At 46.5% G+C, this 10,258-nt stretch overlaps 1 pseudogene across 1 annotated transcript; it reads right to left on the bottom strand.

The window, feature by feature from the left end:
- Positions 1–3,361: 3,361 nt before the first annotated feature.
- On the bottom strand, positions 3,362–4,503 carry LOC105531311 (annotated as a pseudogene). Its single transcript, XR_001004780.1, has one exon. The product of XR_001004780.1 is annotated as a nuclease-sensitive element-binding protein 1 pseudogene (transcript).
- Between the last annotated feature and the right edge of the window lie 5,755 nt (positions 4,504–10,258).

Genomic DNA, 10,258 nt, shown 5'->3' with positions numbered 1-10,258 from the left:
AAGGAAGGAAGGGAGGAAGGAAGGAAGGAAGGAAGGAAGGAAGGAAGGAAGGAAGGAAGGAAGGAAGGAAGGAAGGAAGGGGTTGAAATCACAGAGTGGGTGCTCTCTGAGAGGTACATGCAGTGACCAAGGGAAACAACGGAGTGAGCAGCAATTCTCCCAGCTTGTGGGACCGCATGATATAGACAGAATGGGCCTGACATTGAAGAATGCTCACTGTCATGTCACATTGCTTCCTGCACAGCAATGTGCCTCCCAGAGCTTGCACAGAGTTTGGAGGTCAGTTCCATACCGTGGAACCATATCTGCCTGGTCAATTCCAGATGCTTAATGAAGAGGGTTGTTTCTGGACAAACCTGGGCTGGCGAGGCTGTCACGCTTCTTAGTCACTTTCCTTCCTTTGGAATTTCCCCTCCTGGCCTCAGATGCCCAGAGCTGCTTTGGAAGCCCTCAGGATGGTGCCTGATCAAGGCTGACCCCCTATAGACAGTGGTTTATGTTCCAGAATTTTCCCAACCTTTTTCCTTCCATCAAACTTTTAGGTCAGTTTCCTCTCCTGTGCCATCTAATCCAGGAGCCAGTAGTTACATGTGGCTGTTTATGTTTTAAATGCCAATTAATTAAAATTAGGCAAAAATTCAGTTTCCCAGTCTCACAAGCCACATTTCAAGTGCTGAAGAGCTGTATGTGGTTAGTGGCCACCGTATTGGACCATGTAAAGAAAATAGTTCCATCATCACAGAGAGTTCTATTGGACAATACTCATCTATCAAAAAAGAAAGAAAAAAGGAAGGAAAGAAGGAAGGAAGGAGGGAGGGAGGGAGAGAGGGAAGGAAGGAAGGAAGGAACGAAGGAAGGAACGAACGAAGGAAGGAAGGAAGGAAGGAAGGAAGGAAGGAAGGAAGGAACTGAGACCAACTAGGTCGGGGAGACCCTAACCCAGTGGCGCTAGAGGAATTATTCAGCTGGCAATATATCTGACCAGTATATGGCATGCAGGAGGGGTAGTATTCAGAATGCCTCCAGGTTCTGCCTCCATGTATCCACTCCTCTGGCAAGCCCTCCTTTCACACTTCCTTCAGATCCTACCTGCTGTTCTCTGAAAGTTCTGCCTCTGGAGATCTCTGTGCCCCTCCCCTCCTGGTCTTTCATCACCACAGATAACTGAGCTGTCTACCTTCCATCACTGTGCTGAAATCCCCAGTATGGCCTCAGACTTGCCAGCAGCTTCATGGTCATTGCTCATATTAACTAAAATATCAGGCTGGTGCAAAAGGAATTTTTGAAAACATTGAATTGAAGGTGAGGATTTAAAACAATCAGGGGCATGAAGTCCCTCAAACCATCTTCTGCTTGCTCTTCTTACATCCCCAGTACAGCAAGGAGGCCTCAGAGTCTTGAAGTTGAGAGCCAGCTAAGTGCGTGAGATAAGGTTCCAGTTGACCTGCCTTTTACCCAGCCAATGGCATGCCTCTTTTAGGCCCAGCCTAATTCCCTGGAAGAACAATAGTTGTCACTTTTTTTTTTTTTTTTTTTTTTTTTTTGAGACAGAGTCTTACTGTGTTGCCCAGGCTGGAGTGCAGTGGCGCCATCTCGGCTCACTGCAACCTCTGCCTCCCAGGTTCAAGCAATTCTCCTGCCTCAGCCTCCTGAGTAGCTGGGATTACAGGCACGTGTCACCGTGCCTGGCTAATTTTTATACTTGGTTAGAGTTGGGGTTTCACCGTGTTGGCCAGGCTGGTCTCAAACTCCTGACCTCAAGTGATACACCTGCCTCGGCCTCTCAAAGTGCTGGGATTAAAGGCGTGAGCCACCATACCCGGCTAATTGTCGCTATTGGACATCACATATGGGACAGGTGCACCCATCATCTCATTTAAGATAATTGAAATATTTCATTTAGTTGGGTATTGGGATGGTTTCTTTCACAGATAATTCCTGTGGTCTCTATTGGGATTAATTTAGTTATTAAGGCAGGGATAGAGGAAGGAAGCAAACACAGCTCAAGACCTTTGCAGATATTCTCTCATTTAATCCTTACAAAAGCCCTGAGTGTAAATCAGGCAGCTTTGCCCACATGAGTGTCCCTATCTCCAGGTTAGCACTGTCACCTGGGTCCCTGGATGGCAGTGACAGTAACAATAAAGAATAGCTATAATAATGATGTTTCACAGTTGCTTACCACTTGATGCTTTTCTCTAATGATGAACTATTTTAAACATATACAAAAAAACACAACACCCAGCTACCCACCACCTAGATTGAACAAATGTTAACATTTACCATATTCGTTTTAGATTTAAAAAATTATTGCGACCGTTGTAGTGTCCTTTGTATTCTTCCCTGATTCCATTCCCCTTCCTCCTCCTCCTCAGAGGTATGGATTATTCTAACTCGGTGTGTACATTTTTCATCTGAGTTTAGGACTTTTATTGGTATGTGTATATTCAATAAACAATTCATAGTATTTTTGTGTGCTTAAAATTTACATCAATACTGATAAGATTTGGCTATGTTCCCACCCAGATCTCACCTTGAATTGTAATGATCTGCACATGTCAAGGGTGGTACAGGTGGAGGTAATTGGATCATGGGGGTTGTTTCCCCCATGCTGTTCTCGTGATAGTGAGTGAGTTCTCGGGAGATCTGATGGTTTTATAAGGGGCTTCCCTCCCCCCGGCCTCCTTGACACTCATTCTCTCGCCTGCTGCCCTGAGAAGAAGTGCTTTCCGCCATGATTGTAAAAAGTTTCCTGAGTCCTCCTCAGCCATGTGGAACTGTGAGTCAATTAAACCTCTTTTCCTTATAAATTACCCAGTCTTGGGTATTTCTTCACAGCAGTGTGAGAACAGACTAATACAAATACTTTACACATTCTACAACTTTTTCTCTCAGCATTTTGTATTCAAGATTTATGCATATTGATACTTGTAAGATCTAGTTCATTTTATCTGCTGCATAATATTCCATTGCATGAATGAATCATGATTTTTTTTTTTTTAAGTAGAGATGGGTTTTTAAACATTAAGACCTTTATTAACAGGTGCTTGGAGTTTGCTGACTTCTTTGAAAAAATCAAGTTGTGAACTTTTATTAAAAATTAAAAACGAAGTTCTTAAAAATCTCAACTTGACCAGCTATGAAACAATTTAAAAACCTTTAAAGACGTATTGAGAAAAACCAGGCTTTAAAAACAAAAAAACACGTTTGTTATTACCAAAAAGAGATATCTTTAGGTAAAATTAATAACCTAATGCTGCATAGATAATGCAGATAGTTCTATTTATCTGGTCAACAGGCAAAAAGCAAGCACTTAAGGTCTTCGGCTCCAATCTTTTGTTTATTTCTTATTGCTGGAATTTCATATTTCTTCTTGTTGGATGACTAAACTGTATAATGGTAGAGATGGGAAGCCGGCATTTAGCCCTCCCTGCTCAGCCTCGGGAGCAGACGAATTCTTGGCTGGTGGATGGGCTGCTTTTGTCTCTTTGCCATCTTGTGGTTTAGGGTTTTCTGGGCGTCTGTGTCGGTAATTGAAGTTGCGGAGGTACCGACGTTGAGGTGACTGCTGACCTTGGGTGTCACCTCCTTGATTTTCTTTATCCTCTTCATTGCCGTCCTCTCTAGGCTGTCTTTGGCGAGGAGAGCCCCTGCGGAACGGTGGTCTATATCCCCGATACATACTCTGCCTCACTAGTCTATCTTGTTCTCCTGCACCCTGGTTGTCAGCAGCCTCCATCACTCCTCCCTGCATGGGAAGGTTGGAATACTGTGGTGGACGCCCATAGGGTCTCCGCATGGAGTCAGGTGGGAACCTTTGCCTGTGGTAGGGCCGGTGTTGTTGGGCCTGGCCTTCGGGAGCACTCTCTGATCCCTCGTTCTCTTCCCCACTCGATTCTGGTAATTTTGCTGGTAATTGTGTGGAGGACCCCTACGACGTGGACAGCGTCTATAATGGTTACAGTCTGCTCCATATGTACTGCCTTGAACTGGAACACCACCAGGACCTGTAACGGGTGCTGCCTCCGCACCCTTTTCTCCTTCAACAACATCAAACTCCACAGTTTCTCCATCTCCTACACTGCGAAGGTACTTCCTGGGGGGTTATTCTTTACGGCAGTCTGGGGTACAAATACATCTTCCTTGGTGCATTCCTGTTGGTGAAACTATATCCGTTCCTTATATGGAACCATTTTACTGTTCCCACAACCTTCGTTGCGATGACCTTCTTGTCCCCGCCAGTAGGCGCCGCCTATGTGAGGCCACCCCGGACACCGCTCCCTGCACCACTGCCCGTGGTGCCGGGCTTGGTGTCGGCGGCGCTGAGGGCGTGGGCGGCGGGCGGCTGCTGGGTCTCAGCCTCGCTGCTCATGGTTGAAATGATGGTGACTGGGGCCGGCTGCGGCAGCTGCGGCTCCTCCCGGGGTGTGATGGTAATTAGGCCGGCGGAGGCGGTGGGGTTGCGCAGGGCTCTCTGGTCTGCTCTCAGCTCCCGCTACCGATCGAACTCGAGATGGGGTTTTACCATCTTGGCCAGACTGGTCTGGAACTCCTGACTCAAAGTGATCTGCCCGCCTCAGCCTCCCAAAGTGCTGGGATTATAGGCACATGCCACCGTGCCCAGCCATCGTGATTTCTTTCTTCATTCTCTTGCTGATGGACGTTTCGGTTGCTTCAAATTTTTCACGGTTACAAAACAATGCTCCAATGAGCGTAGTTGTATGCCTCTTCAGGCACATGCTCAGGAGTCCTGAGCTGTGTGTAACTTCAGTGTTCATGTGATTCCACATGGTCTCACGTTTAATCCTCATAAAGTCCCAGTGCGTTTCATTGACTAGTTGTAATTGTCCTGTGATAGACATGAGGCAGTTCATAGACATTACAACTCACCCAAGGCAAGTCAACCGGCTTAATAAGGTGCTAACGTGTATTCCCTTAGTCCAACATCAACGGATGTGGTTCAAGTGATGGCCCTGGAACTTTCCAGTTGTGCAGTTTGAGGCAAGTTACTTACACTTACCGAGCCTCAGTTTCCTGTAGCACTAGGAATTATACCATTTGTTTTGTACTGTTGTTGTAAAGATTAAATCAATGTATATAAAAAGCATCCAGCCCAGATTCTAGCATGTGGCAAGTGTATATTCCATATTATTTAAAACTAAGAATGATAAATGCTCAGAAATATTTTTAATAAAAGTAATGGATTATATGGGCATTTAATTCCCCAAATGTGACATTGTTTTTCCAATTTCCCCCCACTATTCTGAAACAAGCATAATTGTGTATAACTAGTTCCTCAGGATTGTACAGCATGCCAGCTTCTGTGACAGAAGAATGTGAACTAGGAACAAAGGCCACTAGGGCAGAAGCCATCTGACTGTTTTATAAGAAGGTGCATTTTGATAACTAATATTCACATGCCAAAGAAGGACTTTGCATGCCACCAGAACACAAACACATCTACATAGTAAAAAAAAAAAAAAAAAAAAATCTCGTTCTTTCCCTTACCGTTTGTGAGCATCTCTTTGGAATTTGGTTTTCCTCATCTGCACAACAGATCTTTGTTCAAGAATCTCTGTTCAAGTGTATGCAAGTATATGTGAATGTATAAAATGCCCCATGGGGCCCTTAAGTAAGTATAGATCAGTATAGATCATTCAAACTAATTTTATTCAATGACGCTTGTTCTCAAGTTTCTTGTTCTGATTTTATTTAAATGTGTCAAGATCCTTTCAAGCAAGGCTTGGGTTTCCCACTTTCCTGAAATGTGCTTGGGGGAGGGTGGACATGTAATAACAGTAGACAGAGGTCAGATTTCAGAATTAGACAACTTGGGTTTGCCCTATGCAAGCTGTGAGGCCGTTGGCAAATGACATCACCTCTGAGCTTACTACCTCACCTGACAAATGAGTGCAGAAATACCTGCTTCGTGAGGCTGTGGCAAAGATTTGATGAGGTCCTGTACACAAAACACGAACTCTACAAACATTAGCCTCCCTCCTCTTCCTCCTCTCCTGCTAAACTTAAGGCTACTGCCCTCTATACCAAAATTCAAGACGACAAATTCTTTTCTTCTCCCTCTAAAGGCTTTAGATGCAGCAGCTTGTCATTTCTTCTTTACCACCAACACTTGGAAAGAGGAGGCTGTATCATTGGCAGTATTCTTTCTTTCCCAACTGTGCCAATTTCTCTGCAAACCATCAGCTCTTTATTTTGTGGCTGAGTTTTATAATTTACCAGTTGATGTGGGTATTTACCATCCTTGGAAACAGCCCAGGGATGCTTTTCTCTGGGGGTTTATCAAAACTGCTGAATTTGAATTCTTTTTGCCAAAGCCCCTTCTATAGGATTTGGAGTAGGTTTGTGGGTTGGCAGATGCTGTCATAGCAGGAGACATCCGTCCATAAAATGTGGGTTCCACTGAATATGCCAGCATGATGTGCCCATGCACCACCAGAGGGGACACCCAGCAGAGACCGACAGGTCAGGTACAACACAACCCCTCCCCGTTCTGTCAGGTGACACTGCAGCAGACGCAATGGAGCCCTTGGTAATCAATCAAGGTGTCAATCCAGATGGCCTGTGATGGAGGGATGGGGGCTATAGGAGGGCGGGTGGGTAATGAAGCTGTCACAGCTCTCTCCCGTGCATGGTTAATGCATGAGGCGACATTCAATCACCTCCCAGCGCAGAAGTTGGGAGCAGGAGAGCAGCTAACTGTGCACCTAACTACATCCCTACCCACACTGCTGGAGTCAGGCTGTAGCTGGACAGTGGCCTTGGACTGTTTCCCAGCACATTATTTCCGATGGGGCCAGAGAAGATTTCCCAGGGACTGGATCAAATTAGCTGGCATTCTTCCCTCACCCAGAAGGACATGGCAGCAGGGCTGCTGGGCTTCTGTCTCGTGTTGAGTGATGGCACAGGAGGTATCACTTTCAATCCTATACAACGCTGGAAAAGGCTGGTGTACAGGAGGAATATCAGGCATGAGGAACTGGGCCAGGATAAGAATAAGATTGGCAGGAGCACTCTTATTAGGCCAAGGCTGGGGACAAGAACCCAGCGAAGGCAGAGAGGCAGAAGCCATGTGAGGCAGAGAAGCATTTCACAAGTAATATGCTAACAAGAGTTGGCTGCAATGACTGCCTTTGAACAGAGTACCTACCTTGGTCCTGCTGTCCAAGGAAGCTGTCCACCATCCAAGCAGTCATCCGTCCATTGCTCCTGGCCTGCAAGGGACCCAGCTGACTCCTCTCCTCCAGCTCTGGAGGTCTCTACACCCACCTGGGAGTGAGGGCAGGTACACTTCAGTGCCATCAAGGGAGGTGGGAACTAGAAAGAATGCCCCATCTTCTTGGGCTTCTTTTCTTTCTGATTTGTTTTCTGAGGTCAGAGCTAGGAGTAGTTAACAGAGAGAGAGAATGCTATTCCAGGGTCAGGGGACAGTGAAAAATTCCAATGATAAGGAAAAACATCTATGCGGGGAGTTGCATGCAGTTTAGCAAGGTCTGGGCATGTGATTAGCGATGTCAAAGTTCACACGTCCCAAACAATTCTTCATTATGTGACTTCCCCCAGGTCTTCTCTACTCCTCAGTCCTTCTTACTTGGGGAGGAGTAAATGGAACTCCATCCTTGTAGCCTTCTAGTAACCCATGCCAAACCCTTTAAAGTCATCCTGACTCCTCACAAACCCCGTATTTAATCTCTCAGCAAGTCTTGTTGCTCCTGCTTCACAAATTCCACCATCCAGCTCTAAACCAGCAGCCGTTGTCTTCCTGCTGGTCTCCCTGCCTCCAGTGGTTCCCTCCAATCCACCGTCCAACCTGCCTCCTAAGTGATCTTCCAGAACATGTCACTTCCCTTTTAAGATCCCTACGATGGTTCTCTGCAGTTTTTTTCTTTTTGAGACAGGGTCGGTCTCTGTCCCCCAGGCTGCAGTGCAGTGGTGTAAACATGGCTCACTGCAGCCTCGATCTCCCAGGTTTAAGCTATCCGCCCACCTGTCCCCCAAGTAGCTGGGACTACAGGTGGCCATCATACCCAGCTAGTTTTCTGTAGAGACAAGGTTTTGCCATGTTGCCCAGGCTGGTCTTGAACTCCTGGGTTCAAGTGATTCGCCCACATCGGCCTCCCAAAGTGCTGGGATTACAGGTGTGCGCCACCATGCCTGGCTGTCTGTCCTCTATAGGATAAAATGAAATCTCCTTTATATGGCTCATAATGCCTTTTGTGATATGACCCCTTCTTACTTTCCAGGCTCCTCCTTCAACATTGGCCCTACCTTTGCCCCAGTAAACACAGCCCAGGCCATTTATTTTTTCATTTTATTAATAAGCCATTCATCAAATATTTATTGAGTGATGACTAAGTGCCAGACCCTGTTGTGGGTACTGGAAATGCAGCAATGCAATAAACAAAATGAATTATCTGCCCTCAAAAAGCTTAGATTCTCTATGGGTTGGGGGAAGTAGGACAGAAGTATTTAAACAGACAAATGCACGGTACATCCGATAAGGGCTAGAGGAGATAAAGCAACGCAGGAGAATGATTGGTAGAGGTTTCTGGTATTCATCCATATTCAGTTGTTCCCTCCTTCCAGACTGCGACATAGGAGGGTCACCCTTCCCTACGCCCCTCACCCCTTGCAGCTAGATGGAGGCATGCGGTTAGTTCTTCCAGTGGGTTGTGTCCCTCATTGGTGCAAGATGTGCCAGCATTCACTTTCCCTGCAGGAACCAAGGAGACCATGTGTACCAGTACCAGTAGCTACAAGATGGCAGAGCCTCCTTCAGCCTGGATGGCAGAGTTGCTACTTGGAGGACAGTGGTGCTGGCAAGTTGGTCAGCCTGCAGCAGAACTTGGGAGAGGGACAATAACAACCTAACTGGAGGCAGTGTGTACTAGGCTGCCTAGAGAAATACCTGAGACTAAGTAATTTATAAGAAAAGAGGTTTAATTGGCTCATGGTTCTGCAGGCTATACAGGAAGCACAGCAGCATATGTTTCTGGTGTGGGGAGGGGAGTGGCTCAGGAAGCTTCTAAGCATGGCAGAAGGCAAAGGGGAAGCAGGCCCATCACATGGTGAGAATGGAAGCAAGAAAGAGAGCATGGTGGGGCGGGGAGGTGCCACACACTTTTATATGACCAGATCTTGTGAGGACTCACTATCACGAGGACAGTACCAAGAGGATGGTGCTAAACCATTCCTGAGAAACCATCCCCACAATACGATCACCTCCCACCAGGCCCCACCTCCAAAACTGGGAATCACATTTCAACATGAGATTTAGGCGGGGACAAATATTCAGACTATATTACAGTGGCAGTGAGGATGGAGCGGGAGGGGGCCAGGATCAAAAACTCTTTTAGGAAGTAGGACTTATAGCAGAATAACCAAGGGGTTAAGGATGAGACAGGAGGGTGGGATGAGTCCCTGGATGGGTGCCTGGGTGACCTAAAGAACACAGAAGATGAGGTTCCAGGGCTGGGGGAGAGATGATGAATTCAGCATGGGGCATGGGGAATTTGAAGAGTCTGTTGGAGCCATCTCATAGGTATTTGGATCTGAGTCAGGCACCCAGAAAAGTGGTCTGTGCTGTTTATATAAACTGAGGAGTCCATGAGAGGCAGATGATATTTGAAGCCATGGTAGTCGCTGAGATGACCCAGGAAGAGGGGCAGAAGCAGAAGGAAAAAAAGCAGAGAGCCTCCCAGCATTAAAAGGGGCAGGTAAAGATGTCCTCAAGGAAGACTGAGGAGGAGTAGCCAGGGTGTTATGAGAAGAGCAGGAGAGATTATGGTATAAGATGGGCTTCTCAGAGTTCAACATACACAAATTGCCTGGGGATTTTGTGAAAATGCAGATTCTGGCTCAGTTGGTCTGGGACAGAGCACAAGATTCTGCACTTCCATAAGGCTCCAGGTGATGTTGATGCTACTGGTCTGTAGATCACACGTTGAGTAGCAGAGATGTAGGAGAAATCATGGGAGAGACTTTTCAGGAGGATAAAGTAGTTGGCTATGACAGGCATGCAATGCTTGCCTGTCTAAGGTAGGAGCAGAGAATGAGGAGTACTGAGCTGTTTGGGATTGAGAAATTCCAGGGCAAAAAGACCCTGCTCCTAGTGACCAGGATTACTTGGGCCAGGTAATGCCATGAGACTGAGCTGCATTCTTGGATTTTGAAGCACATGCTTGCTCCTCTCGGCCTTTGGTAGAAGGTTCATGTCTCTTGGGACCCTCAGGCAGAGCAG

Source organism: Mandrillus leucophaeus, unplaced genomic scaffold (assembly GCF_000951045.1).
Source record: "Mandrillus leucophaeus isolate KB7577 unplaced genomic scaffold, Mleu.le_1.0 Scaffold12, whole genome shotgun sequence".
Classification (NCBI taxonomy): domain Eukaryota; kingdom Metazoa; phylum Chordata; class Mammalia; order Primates; family Cercopithecidae; genus Mandrillus; species Mandrillus leucophaeus.
Note: the sequence above shows the minus strand (reverse complement) of the source record. Positions and strands in the feature narration are given on the sequence as shown.